The sequence below is a fragment of the Cuculus canorus genome, chromosome 4 (genome assembly GCF_017976375.1).
Source record: "Cuculus canorus isolate bCucCan1 chromosome 4, bCucCan1.pri, whole genome shotgun sequence".
In the NCBI taxonomy this organism is placed as follows: Eukaryota; Metazoa; Chordata; class Aves; order Cuculiformes; family Cuculidae; genus Cuculus; species Cuculus canorus.
In genome coordinates this window covers 58,325,891-58,338,401 of record NC_071404.1, presented here as the reverse complement: position 1 = coordinate 58,338,401, position 12,511 = coordinate 58,325,891, and the positions used below count along the sequence as shown (strand labels likewise).

Genomic DNA, 12,511 nt, shown 5'->3' with positions numbered 1-12,511 from the left:
CCAAGTTCTTGACAACTTATTTGTAAGATAGCCAATGGATTTTTTTTTCCCCACAGAAAAATTCAGAGTAACTTCAATTCACATATGCAATCAACAATTTAGATTAGACAGCAAAAAACTATTCCCAAAACTAAAACATTTTTTTCCTCTTATAGTGCCTGAAATACTGAGTGAAAAGTGTTAAGTAATCAAATATGCATACAGGTAATTCAGCTATAGAAAACTATAGCATCTTTCGATGCCAAACTTTAATCTCCTGTACCCAAGGCTTTAAATCTCCAAGTTAAAATCTTGTCTCTGAATCAGCAACTGTCATACAAAAATCTCAACCTAGGAGGAACTTTCTTCTACTTTAAAAGCACACAATTTCCTTCTTTTTGGATTACAACACTCACTTTGCAGTATATTGGCTGATTAATACCTCACATTTTGTACTCATGACCCTCCTGAAAAGGAGTCAATTTCCCTGGGTCTTCAATTCCTGATCTCCATGTTATGAACTCTAAAATTCCCACTGGAAGTTTTCACAATTGGACTTTCAAGACTTTCCAGCCCCCGATGATCTAGCCCAAGAATAAGCTTGAAACAGCTGGAGGCAGCTTTGCGCTCACTCCTTCAATACCAACCAAAAAGACTTCTAGCAAAGGCAAACAAACAGGTTACATGCACAAGTATAAAGGCTGCAAGTATCATAACCCTCACCCCTAGTACTTGTATCAGGCTGATTTACTGTCTTTGCTCAGGCAAATATTCCAGGGCAAACAACCTACGAGGCATACAGACCCCTCCTTACACCAGGCCCATGTCATTCCACTGCAGGGCACCATGGACAATATTAAAAATACTGCCGACTGACTATCTTGGATATGAAGATTATATTGTTTACAAAGGCATAGTAAGAAAAAACAGAAGTACGCGATACTAAAAGGCATGCTCCTTTAAAAACTTAAAGGAATATTTTAAAAACAAATAAAGATTAAACAACAGATTTAGTTTGATAAAAAACTAAGTGCCCTGATTCAGTTTGGTCTTAATGATTATATTGTACTGAAGGTTGACAACTGTAGTCCCTTGCACACAAAAAGGGCCCAAAACACAATGCTGAAGCAAGGAGTATAAAAAAAAAAAATCAGCTCTGGATCAAACACTTATCTTAAAAAAAATATCCAGATATTTTCACAATATATGCCAGTATTAATGTAGCACACTATCATAAGGCATGCAGATGTTCTGCCTAGTCAAGTATAATTTTGTGATGTTGAGCAAAAACATCGGTAGCTCAGGGGTTTTATGCCCAGATTGCTTTCTCCTGCCAAAACAGAGAACAGCTGGGAGCTGGCAAATGCTACTGAACTACAGGACATTTGGTGGAAGCAATACTCAGACTACACTGAACTACATCCACAGTAAGTAAACATAAAATTAGGTGGCTTTCCACCCCATAGCTTAAGCAAAATAAAAGTACTGCTATCATTTACCATTAGATATGTCACCAAGTGATGGCCATCTTTTCCCATCCTGAGCTCTGCTCATTAAGGTCTCTCACTCCAGCTGAAGTCAAGCGTCAAGCACCGGTACCCAAGTGCTCTGGAACCATGCTGCATTTTCTTTTTAATGGCATAAAAAGGATGATCTTAAAATAGTCTTCAAAATAGGACACATATAAACTGTGCCATATTGTAACTGTATACTATTTAAAAAAAAAAAAATAAGAGAAGGGAATGCAGTAGCCAAAATGGCAGGTTTACTCAAATTCCTTCCATTATAATCACTGTAATTAAACTGTGCAGACAGTATATTCCTCTCTAAAGTTGCAATGGAAGTAAAAGTATTGATCTATATTGTACAACTTCATTAAAGCTTATCCTGGAGATGCTACTAATGAATGCAATCACATAGTGCGTTTGATGCCACAAACTTCTTCATGACATGCTAATTAAGGGAAAAAAGCAGGAAAGAAGAGCTTTTATTCAAATATCAGATCACAGAAAGAACATGATACAACAAAATATTGTATTATCTTTCTATCAATTACAATTTTTAAATTACTGTTATTAACTTCAATTTCAAAATAATTTTCTGCATATGAAAAGATAATACAACCCATTCAATTCTAATTCAAGCCAGTGGGAATCTTCCTACCAGCAAGTCAGCCAGCAGAGCTGAATACTAAATCTCCAGTTAGAAAAGACTCAATTTCACCCTTATTTTAGTAGAATTCTGCATAGAGCAAAATAAATAGGAAAGGACAGGATACACCTTTTGGCAGCTGCCACAGTAACAAAACATTCACGTTCCACTAAGACAAAAGCCTCCACTGACTTTAAGCTCTCCCTGTGCCTGGGCTGCTCTGGAGACCAGAGAAGCTCCTGGCACAGCTTAGGCAGCTCAAGGGGCTGCAAAGGCATAGTAGACTGACAGTCCTGTGGACTTTTTGCTTTGAGAATCCCCAAAACTCTCATATAAACACAAATCGCCACTGCACCATCTAGATACAAGGTATCCGCATTTTCCCCCATCACCACCCTACCCAGTCATTTCCAGGATATCTGTCCTTCATTTGGAGCATTGCTAGGTCCCAACCCCAACCTGATTCAGCCTCAAACCAGGCCAGAGCCCCAGCATCTCCCCTTCAACGGCCCATCTGCAGGAGCTCCCCACATGGGGGACAGTGCTACCAACAATTTTGGGGTGCTCTCTCAGACAGTCTTCCCATCCTGCACTGCTGGAGCGGCCACCAGCGCATGTTCGCACAACCCAAGTCCATATGTGTTTCAGTGCCACCTCTCTTGTCACCACCTTCCAGCCTGGCAGGAACATGATTTTTGTTGAAATGGCTTTCATCAAAAACCTGCAGATGGGCCAGGCTGAGGAAGAAACAGTGGACAAACAACAGCGCAAGTATGTGCCTGCAACATGGAAGAAACTATTTTAGCAGAGACTTTACAGAAGGAGTGTCACCATCCCAAACAGATGCTTCCATATCTCACCATGTGGCAACTTGGGAAGAGATGAAGCTTTTTTTTGCATGTGAATAAAAAACCCTGAAATTCTCTCTGGTTTGACCCACAGCAAGACAGAGAAAGAGACCAGAGGCCTTCTTCAATGATGCAGAACTAGTTCCTCCCCATCCAAACCATGATGACCATCAGCATGTATTTGGCCATGGCTGTCTAACAGCCAACTAACCCAAACACTCAGGTCACCGAAAGATGCAATTCAGGAAAACCTCCAACTATTAACCTTAAGGCTTCCATGCTTCAGGAGGTCTAATGCCAGCTCCTGTACAGCTTGGGACTCCTGAACCAGCCCCAGTGCCTCCAGAAGCATAATCCAGAGCTGTCCTCAGCAGCAGTTGTAGGAGAGCTTAACCCACTGAATTAATCTCTCCAGGAATCATCATCAACTCTATTTGGCCCATAACCTTAAAATGCTCCAAAGTAACAGCAGAACTCATGTATTCCCACTTCCTTTCTCCTCAGCACCAGCTAGCTATGTCTCAATGAGCAAGGAAGAAACCTCAGAGCCCATAAGCACACTCTTAGTACCTGTATCTTTGCCAGCAAGCTTGGAAGAGGTGCATGCACACATTCGAAAACGTTTTCTGCTCGTCTCCACCATGAGTGCATCCATCCCACAAGCCCTAATTATTTCTAATGCTCAGTCAAGGGGAACACAAAACCGCACAGATCTATATCATCATTAACTTCCATGCCTTCAGGGTAGGATAAATGATGATTAAGTCTAAAGTCATACCACAGCCATTTTTTTTTCCTTTTTTTAGTACAGAATAATAGTCTGGGGAATTTGCATACACTCTTGTTCTCAGACAGGCTAGTTACTACTGGTGAGCAATCAAGTTAGAATAAAAACAGAAGTGATCTAAAACCTTTGCCTTAAACTCTAGCTACTGAATTAATAGTGTTTTGTCACTCAGAAATCTGTTAGGGAGACTAGACATGGTTTTTTGCTCAAATGTCCCCATCACGTTCATATAGACATCATTTAGTACCTTCACTATGGCTACACAGGGATTGTGGCTGGAAGGAAGCACAATAAATGCCAGGGCTGACAGCAGTCAACATTGACCTAACCCAACATTGCTACCTACACTGCAGAGCACCCCATTTGATAGACACCTAAAACAGTGCCATGTGGCAGCATTAGCTTACCCAGATGGAAACAGGACAAGTCTGTCATGATGGCACAGTGCTTGAAATAGAAACCACTGATCCATGGATCAGTGAAACAAGAAACAAGATGGCTCCTCTGGATCTGGTCAAGAGCAGGATCAGCTGGAGCAGCTTCATTTTCTTCACTGGAATTTCAAATAGGAAAAAAGCTAGCAAAAAAAAAAAATCCTCCACCAACAGGCTAAGACTCGGAGTATTTCATATCCTACAAGCCACATAGTCCTCCTGCCATTTGAACATCTAAGGATCTTTCAGAAAAGCCTTCATTGCACACAATGGAGCAAAGTCTCTGCAGACATAAGAAAGACTGAACTCTTCTGGGTCCTGCTCTGGTCTTTGAGCAGATTTCCAATAAAACCTTATACACTGGCATAGTTCTGCTCTTCAGCAATTTCATTTGCAAGCTAAGACTTACCACAGGGTATGCTCTACCAAAGCTTATCCTGATAAATAGCTCTAGAACACGCAAAATTGTCAAGATAGCAGAAGCTAATGGAGTGAATGCCATGAAGCTGTCAAGCCATTTTTTTTTATTTTTTTACTTCACTGAAATACACCCAAAGCAGGAAAAAAAGAACATCATCTTTAACCAAATCAATACCCTATAACTACAGTTTCCATGAAAAAAAAAAGGACTAAAGAAACCTTCCTTAAAGCCTGCATAAATATTTCAAAACACCACATGGTTTCTAAACTGGCACATTTTTAAACAATAACGTATGAATAAAAATATTTTGTTTTAAACAACTGAACCAAAACCCTGCTTTAAGACATTTGTTATAAATTGAACAGGAATCTAAACGTTGTTTTGGGTAACCTGAACCTGAACTCCTATATGAAAAAAAACGTGTGAAACAGGTGTTCTTACATCCTCCTGCAGCTCCTAGTCTGCTTTGCACAGCACTCCACAGGACGCAGCCACCTATGGAAAGGTCAGAGCTACATCAAGGTAGCCCAGCTCTGACCCAACATTCATAGCTTGTGGGAGCAACTACATTTAAAACACTTGTGAGAAACCTGTCCTGGGAATACTCCCATACTTCCAATTAAGCATGAGGTGAAATGCTCCACTGGATGGGGGTCAAGGTGCATGAAAAGATGCAACAGCAGTGTTCTGCACCAAACCCTCATCAGGAAGTCTCTTGAATAGCATCACAGGCTTTCTACCAAGCTTCACACCTCTGTCCGCCTCCTCCTTCCCAGGGCACATAGCTGCCAATGGCATCATCATTAATACAGCTGGTTTCTCCTTAAACTGCAAACCTCCCCATCCTTCGTCCTGCACTCCTGGAGTTTGCAGCACTACCAAGACACACTGACTGCAGAGGACTCTTCATCATCACGAGTCAAGGTTTTCCTGCTTCATAAATCTTCCCTGGCATTATTGCAGTATTGTTGCCATTCATTTTCCAACTGTTTTCCCTGGTGAGCCAAGTATTTCTTCAAAAAGTATAAATCTAAGGCACTCCAACAAGTGACAATCAAAAATAACCTAAGAAAGCAAAAACAAATGAAAAAATAAACTCTCGAAAGAAATCAAAGTCATCAGGGAACAGATGTTTTGTATTAATTAGCTACATTGAGTTGGGACAGAAAAACCACACAGGCAAGAATCTCGGAAACATTTCCAACAGTGGAAACCAGCTACAGCACAGTGCAAGCCATAGCAGTACCTATTATTTATAGCCCACTGGAGGAAGAAAATATACACTACTTAATGAACTTGCAAAATAATATTAACTGCAGATTTTTATTTTATTACGTTGGCTTCGTTCTGCTTTTAGTTTCCTCATGATTCCCTTTTATAGCAAGAGCCAAAACGTCACAATCTGCACCACAGATTCATAGGTTTTTAAGGCCAGATGGACACTGCAGTCATAACATGAGCCAGAGAATTTTATCCAGTAATTTCTGCATTATGTCTGTAATTTGTTTGAATACACTGTTTACGAGGGGTGTGATATTGCCTTTTGACCAAGTTCTTTGGGTTGGCTGCATTTTTCACCCAGCAGGCACAGCACTGGTTGTAGCTCCAGGGAGTGGGATCAAAAGCTTACTTCAATAACCAGACCCTCTAAACCAAATAGGAAACTGCAATTTTTTTCCTTAAAAGGACTTGCATTTAAGGCAAGAAGCAGTCATTTGTTCTTCCCACACTCGATAACTTAAAAGCAGAAGTGGTCAGTAGACTATTGGCTTGACACTGAAGTGCCTGGAAACTTAATTTCTCCCGTATGATTTGCTATTTTAATGGTAAACACTGTCATCCCCACCAAAATCACTGTTTAATTGAAAAGGAATTCTTCACTGTGAAGAAAGTCAGTAAAATGCTTTGAACCATTCAGAAGATGCACTGGAAAGAATGCTGTACCAACACAATGGCAGACCTTCAAGCTGGCTGCAGCACGTATCTTTTGGGGAAACCACCTGGGCAAGTATCACTTTGCCATTAAGAATGAAAAAGATTCCACTGAAGGCAAGATATAACCAGTATCTGCAAACAGCAACCCAACAACCAGCCTGCACGATGAAACAAAATGCCAGTGCTGCCTGCCTATCCAGAATACCTACAAATGGTTGAAGGAGGTAACCAGTCATCTTGCTTTAAGACCCTACTTAAAGCAAGCCCCTTATTTATTAAGCACTCACATAGAGTCAAGCTCAAAAATCTTAAGAGCTTCCCAGTGCAATCTGGCAGTCTCAAGATGAAATCCCACCAAAATTCCCTAAATCAGAGCATTACCAACTAAAAGCAATGTGGTCACTGTTCCTAAAAGGCATCATGAAAGATATACGCCTAACAGAGTTTGTCTATAACTAAACTTAACAAAAGGAAAGAAACTTGGCACAGACGCATACGGGGCCGTCAAGGCTGTCAGCTTTCGCTACCAGTGGACTCACAAGACCTCACTGTCCAGTGCCAATAAAGCCTTCCTGTTGACAATAATGACTTCTGTGCTGCCACTGAGTTCACTCAAGTAGAAAAAAAAATGGAACTGACATAACACTCAGATAGCATTGAGGAGCAAACAAAAAAAAAAAAGAAATGCTTAAGATCATCTCCTGGCTTTTCAGGAGGGTTGACAGATTATCTTTTCTATTTCTGTTCAGGCAAGAGGGTGGAGGTTGCTAGTGGGAACAACGCATTGCTAACATATTTTAGGAAGAAACTGCATGTGAATATTAGTAAAGCAAAGATGAATAAACCAAAATGTCAGAATTTTTTTAACTAACAAAGGCAAGCATGCAGATAATTTCCCCAAGTAACATGATTTAGGATATGCAATATAGTTAAAAAAATTAGAAAAATCTAGCCAGAGACATTATGAAATACACATTACTGATGCTGAATTAATTTCCTCTCAGGTGTTTCTCTAGCCTCTCAGAGAAGTAAAACATTCAAACAGCATGTTCTGACCTCTTTCTAACATTAAGTGATCCAAGTTAGAGAATCCAAGACTTAATACTTTCACAAGACACTTCAGGACTTCTACTTGCACCAAAATTAAGCTGCTGGCATGGAAGTTTGCAAGCCCAGTCCTACCCTTTCTCTTACAGGCTCAATACCTGCTAACATCTAAACCTAGAAGCTCCCAACTTCTGTCAGGAACTGCTTCATCTCTATGCAAACCCCACACACACACCTCGCCAGGGCACATTCTACTCAGGAGCACACCAGCTGACCCCTGCTGATGTTCAGGAGCTTGTCAGTGGGAAGACAACAGGCAGGAATGACCTTCTCCCTCAGGGCTGCCAGACTAGCTCACGTAGGTATGTCTTGATCTGCTGTGACAGTACATGCCATATCACTGTTTCCAAGAGGCATCTCTCATCCTTCCAGCCAGTGGTCACCTACCTGGTCAATGTCCTCTTAAGACACCTCTTTTACAACTCAAATACCATGGAAGAGGGAGAGAAAAGGAGTGTGCTTCCCTGCGTTGACACCTCCGGGGCACAGTCCAGGGCAACCTGCAGGTACCAGCACCGTTGTCCACAGCAGGCAACACGTCACTGGACCTCTGCAAACAGCCACCCATCACCTCCCACCTTCCAAACTCAGTAGTCAAGTGCTGTGAATTACAGTGCTTACGTTTCCTCCTGACTGTCCCCTCTTGACTAGCTTCCTTGCAGAAGAAAGGGATAATTGCTTTCTACCTCCAAGAAGATAAGCACATTAAACCTTTGGAAAGGCTCAGATAGTGCATTGACCAAAAACATAGCAAATACCAAAACTGAGACTGTAAGAGATATAATAGGTCAGAGAGATAACTAAAAGGGCAACAAATTCTAGAGAGACCTAAGCTGCTGAAGGCCAGTGCTCAAGTTTGCCAATATAGCTGGCTGTGAGAGCAACGGGGGCAGCAAACACTTTCACCTCAGCTAAACCTGTCACCTCAATGTCCAGCCAATCACAGAGCACAGTGAGGAACAGACACGATGTGAACATAAGAGAATCTCCCAATTCTGCCTGAGCCAAGAAACAAGGACACCTTAAGAAAAAAAAAATATTTTCAAAGGCAAAAAAAAAAAAAACGGATTCTCTACTAGCTTTTAAAATTCGTAGTAATTTTACAGCAGAGATCAAAGAAAATGAGTTTAATAAAGAGTAAGTTATAAAAAAAAGTGTTCATTCCAATGCAATCATTAGCACAGTATTTCTGAAACGTTCTCCAAGAAAAGAAAAATACCTATCTTAAGTCCATCCAGGTTGAAATGAGGCCCTATCTCTCATCTGCACTTATGGTCAGTGAAAAAGGGGCACTTATGATAGATATTTCAATCCTGTGTTTAGATGTTTTACTGTAAGCACACGATTTTCTTTTTAAAGAAACACAACCTTTTTAATGGATGGCAGGCTCAGTATCTGCTGAAGAGCTGCACTGAATACTCTTCCCTTCATAGAAGTGAGCACTTAATAACTACGAAATTCAGTGCTTCAAAGAAGTGACCAGCCTTTGTGCGTTTGGTTTTTAACATCTCATTTAGCCCTTGAGCCACATAGGGATTGAGATTTATTTCCTAAAGAGGAAGTGAGAATATTTTAAAAAAAAATGCCAAAAGGTGTGTTTTCTTTTCATTTGGGGGCAGGGTCTCACTTCCCTGACATCCCTAAGCAATGTTTAAAGCTTGTGTCTATTCAAGAATATACATACGTGCGCACTTCCAGGAAGACACCGCTAAAAGCGTAGCTCCAAGACAGAGACGAAGGGGATCCAACAGCCACCATTCACTGCTAGCCAATAGGGTCCAAACACCATGGCTCAGCTGAGCAATCTCAGCTGGACTTTTCCTGGGTCAAGGGCTCTGCACTCACTCAGTGTGTGCTGGAAACAAAGATTCCTGCAGAAGCAGCACAGAAATCCTCAGAACAATAAGGCGTAAAACTGGTGAGATCAGAGAGCAAGACACCACATAATAAAGTGTCCTGGCTTTGCAATTTCTGCCAGATTTTAAGAAATCCCACTCCCAGTGAGCCTGCTGCAGAACCCTTTGTATTTTAGTGTAGAGAATAAACAGTTCTTCACAGCTGAGATTTTGTTTCTTATTTAACAGAAAGAGAACAGCAGATACAGAGATGGACTGTATACCAGAGCTAAGAAGTTTGGTAATGATGGGAGAGTTAACACTGGAGGGGGAAGGAGCTGTCAGACAAGCCAAATAACCCTTCCCTTTCTCCCATGGTAGCTGCCAGTTTATCCATCTGTAAATTGATGTGCAAATAGGAGCTTTATACATCAAAATATGCTGTCAACATTTACAGTATTACAAACAAGCAGTCTGTCAGTGGTTCCAGCGGTTCCCTTTAAGACAGTTTGCCCATTTTCCAGTATTTATTGCAATTTTTGAGATAAGCATCAAAAGGAAACAGGTAATATCTTGGAGTCAATCTTTGCTATTGTTTATTGCCCTTTTTTTAAAAAAAAAAAAAATTGTCATTAGGAAGCAATGCTTTTAGTCATACACTTAAAAGCGCTGCATTTCAAATGTTGTTTTACTGTCAAAAGGATAGTCGTTTCCATTCTAGAACCATGATTGAGTCATTCTAAACCTCTTGAAAAGCTATACATCACACATCAGACTGATCCCAAAAAGACCATTAGACATGAGCTGTCCTTCCTCATACCAGTAATTCCACTGCAGTAAATTTAAAAGTTAATGGGATTACTCCTGTGAGTAAAATAAACACTCGGCACTGAGGCTAGCTCTGCTGTCATGAAGAGCACACAGGGAACCATTCCAATATGCAAAATTAAGGACAGATACCTCCTCAAAGCCTCCTTACTGTGAGCAGACTGAAATGTGTCCAAACATACCCGTTCTGCAAACACCAGGTACATGCTTGCTAGCAGTACTTAATACAGACAGAATTACACAAAATGCAATAGCTGTGTGAACGCATGACATACAAAGCCAAGCTACTAAAAGCAATCTAATAAGCAAAATGTTCTGATTGTGTATTTTTACCCAAAGCATTAGACTAACTGGAATACACTGATAGGAAAATTAAGACTATTTTCACACCTGCTTCTACTAAATACGGAAAACACCCTTGAAAAAGACTTCATTCACTGATTAAAAATAATTATTGTGATGTTATACATAAATAGTCATTTATCCAGTGCACCATGACACAGAAATTATATGTCAGTATGAAACAACACACACACAATTCAACACATGAAGAAGAGGTAGGCTCATTCCAGGCTCTGGTATGAATAACCTGCAAATTACAGCCTTCCTTTATTTTCGCCTCCATCAGATCCACCCTTGCAATTGTATACATTCATTCATTCAAATTAAAAATGATACAGTAAGATAAAGTGAGCCTCAAAAAACCCTAGAAGAATTAGGGGAAAGAGGACCAAACACAGGAGCCCATAACTAAAGACTACCCTTATTGTCTTAGAACAAATACAACGCATTAGAAAGTCAGATTCTCTTTGCGTCTCACCTCTGTCTATTTAAGTCAATGTTATTATTTCAGACTGTATTTAACAATATCCTTTGTTACAGTTACAGCACGGCCACTTCAGCAATTCTGCGGAGAAGCCCTAAAATGAGATATACTTTGTATTTAATGACAATTATGGCAAGTAAGGAGTTACTTTGTTACAAGCCATCAGTTGCGATGTACTCCATTCTTTTCATTTGCTCACATGACACTTTTTAAGGTCATCTGGGTGAAGTTCAAACGAGATCTGCACACCAATCCAAACCCACAGGCGATGCGTAACAAATCACAACTTTACAGTGGAGGGGAGGTCTTTAAACAATTCCTTCATTCATTCTATTCTGTGTTTTACATAAATTATTTATATAAGCCACTTCCCAAACCCTAGTACTTACAACAGAAAGATTTAAAACACATGCATTTTTAAACTAAAGGAGGTGCAGGAAACCCACTCACACACTGCAGGACTGCCTCTCACACCCTGTTATCACAGGGAATGCATTTTAAAGTAATGATGTTCTTCTGAAGTATCAGCACTTCAAAACTGTGTAATACTTTTGGTATACTCTTCGGAATGTTCCCTTTGTAACTACATTTCTCAATTTGTAAAAGCAGTCAAAGAAAAGAAAGAAATCTCTGGTTCTAATAAACAAACTCTACTAAAGAGTTAAAAATAATGGCCAAACAATACTTGAAAATGCATGAAATAGCTTTAAGCCTTCCTCCTTCCCTACATGTTTTGCTTTTAGTATGTAAACTGAGAAAAGCTGATTGAAATAAAAATCTGTTTTATTTTCCTGTTATAGGAAAGTCTCGGGAGGGGGGAATAATTCAATTTTTCCAATGTATATCCTTCAATCGATAACTGGAGACACCTGTGAAGATGACCACAGGTTTATGATTCAGGCTGGGCACTTGATACTTCCCCATAGTAATGGCAGGAGCTTCTGAAACTTGGCTTCCCTTGCAAAAAGCTAAGGAACCCAAATACTGAATTTACTTTTTTTCCTCCAAATCTTAACCTAGCTTTTCAAAGCATTTTCCCCTAAGCACCCCTCCAGCAGAGGGTAAAACAGAAAATCATACACTATGAATTGTTAATTGCATATATCTTATCCTACGAAGTCACTGTCTGTTACAGTAAGATTTTGAAAACCAAAAATATATGATGCAAGATTAAAGAAAAAAAATTATGAGACTTCATCATCCTCTATGCAACTACGTATATATTACATACCTACAAGGAACGGAATATCAGCTAGTTATATACCCATGGTGTGTAAAGGATAATAAAATTAAAACCCAGAAGAACGAATACCATCAACTTTAAGAAATATTCACGGGTCTAAAATGGCTACCTTCATCT

At 40.0% G+C, this 12,511-nt stretch overlaps 1 protein-coding gene across 11 annotated transcripts in view; it reads right to left on the bottom strand.

The window, feature by feature from the left end:
- EPHA5 (EPH receptor A5) overlaps positions 1–12,511 on the bottom strand; it is a 194,566-nt gene that overhangs the window by 179,807 nt on the left and 2,248 nt on the right. The window contains exon 1 of one of the 11 annotated variants that reach the window (XM_054064908.1): positions 9,347–9,365. The exons of the other annotated variants lie outside the window; for them this stretch is intronic. The gene's annotated coding sequence lies outside the window, so the exon portion shown is untranslated. Of the gene's footprint in view, positions 1–9,346; positions 9,366–12,511 lie in introns of those variants that run through there. 11 annotated transcript variants of the gene reach the window in all.